This window comes from Macaca mulatta, chromosome 6 (genome assembly GCF_049350105.2).
Source record: "Macaca mulatta isolate MMU2019108-1 chromosome 6, T2T-MMU8v2.0, whole genome shotgun sequence".
Classification (NCBI taxonomy): domain Eukaryota; kingdom Metazoa; phylum Chordata; class Mammalia; order Primates; family Cercopithecidae; genus Macaca; species Macaca mulatta.
The window spans coordinates 118,417,913-118,419,835 of record NC_133411.1 but is presented as its reverse complement, the minus strand read 5'-3'; the positions used below and the strand labels follow the sequence as shown (position 1 = coordinate 118,419,835).

The window sequence follows — 1,923 nt, the reverse complement described above, 5'->3', positions numbered from 1 at the left end:
AATTTATTCTAAAGTGGTAATATCCCTTAATTACAATGTATTATTCATTCCCAGTATATTCAAAGAAATTGGACCTAATGGTATCGACAGGTGGTACACTTGTTACAATTGATGAACTTACATTGACACATCATTATCACCCAAAATCCATAGTTCACATTACAGTTCACTCTTCATGTTGCACATTCTAAGGACAGTTTTTGGACAAATGAACAATGGCATATCTACCATCATAGTATATTTTTTTGACCTCTGAGCTTTTTATTGGCCTCCTGCTCCCCAAAGAGTACCCTGCTTCTGCTGGCTTAATGTCTCAGAACTTTAATGTCGTTGGTCTCAGACATCCACTATCCAGCAGGTGGTGGTCTTTGGATGGTTTCCATAGACTTGCTGCTGTCCAGGGCATCACCAAGATTGAAGTCATCACCATTTTCCAGCAGGCGGTGGTAGGTAGCCATCTCAGCCTCCAACTTGACCTTGATGTTCATCAGGGCCTGGTAGTCCTGGCCCTGGTGCTGTCCCTCTGCCCAGGTCTGTGCCAGCTCTAACACGAGGTGCAGCAGAATCCCATTGAGCTTCTCCATCTGCATGACGTAGCGGGCCTTCACCTCCCTCAGGCTGTTCTCCAAACTGGCATTCAGATTTCTCATGAAGTCCAGGTCAGTCTCCAACTGTACATCTCAGCTCCGTGAGCGTCATCTCAGCTCCGTGAGCATCATCTCAGCAGCTCCAACCTCGGCGGACTGCATGGTGACCATGGTGGTGCTCTCCTCAATCTGCTGAGACCAGTACTTGTCCAGCTCCTGTTGGTTTTTCCGAGCCAGCTTGTCATATTGGGCCCAGATGTCTGCCATGATCTTGGCAAGGTCCTGAGATTTGGGGGCATCTGCCTCCGTGGTCAACCCAGAGCTGGCAATCTGGGCTTGTAGGCCTTTTACTTTCTCTTCGTGGTTCTTCTTCACGAAGAGCAGCTCCTCCTCCAGAGCCTCAATCTCTGTCTCCAGCTGCAGCCGAGTGACACTGGTGTCATCAACGACCTTGCAGAGCCCATGGATGTTGCTTTCCACAGATTGGCTCATGGCCAGCTCTGTCTCCTACTTGACTTTAAAGTCGGCCGCAGCAAGACAGGCATTGTCGATCTGCAGAACGATGCAGGCACAGTATTTGCGAAGATCTGAGCCCTCAGGTTCTCGATGGTCTTGAAGTAATGGCTCCAGTCTCTGACCTGGGGTCCCTTGTTCTCCAGGTGCTCCCAGATTTTGCTCTCTAGCTTCCAGTTCTCAGTCTCCAGGCTCCTTACTCTGTCCAGGTAGGTTGTTCAGGCTTTGCATGGTCTCCTTATTCTGGATGCCTCCCATTCCTGCCAGGCCCCTGGGCCCCATGCTGCCATGTCTTGGAAGCTGGAGGAGTGGGACACGCAGATCCGGGAACCGGAGCCCCCCGCTCCTGCATAGATGCTGGCTGCGCTGCTGACTAGCAGGGCACTGTAACTGGGCGCCAGGACAGAGCCCAGGGACTGGTAGTTGGTGGAGAAGGTGGAGCGAGTGGTGAAGCTCATGCTGTCCGGGAGGAGAGCGAGAGGACAGGACTCGGGCTTTGCCAACGACATAATCATATATTTTTATCATCCTAAAAATTCTCTGTGACCTGCCTATTCATTCTCCCAACCCCAACCCCAACTTTTGGCAACAAGTGATCTCTCTACTGGTTCCATAATTGTGTCTTTTCCAGAATGTCATAGAGTTGGAATCATATAGTAATGTAGCCTTTTCAGATTGATGTCTTTCACTTCATAATATGCATTTAAGTTTTCTTTATGGTTTTTCTGGCTTGATAGCTTATTTCTTTCTAGTTCCAAATAATATTCCACTGTGTGGATGTACCACAGTTTAGGTATTCGTTTGCCTCTGAAGGAGGTCTTGA

General features: G+C 48.9%; 1 pseudogene; it reads right to left on the bottom strand.

The window, feature by feature from the left end:
• Nucleotides 1-336: 336 nt before the first annotated feature.
• LOC711703 (keratin, type I cytoskeletal 18 pseudogene) lies at nt 337-1,558 on the bottom strand (annotated as a pseudogene).
• Nucleotides 1,559-1,923: the final 365 nt, after the last annotated feature.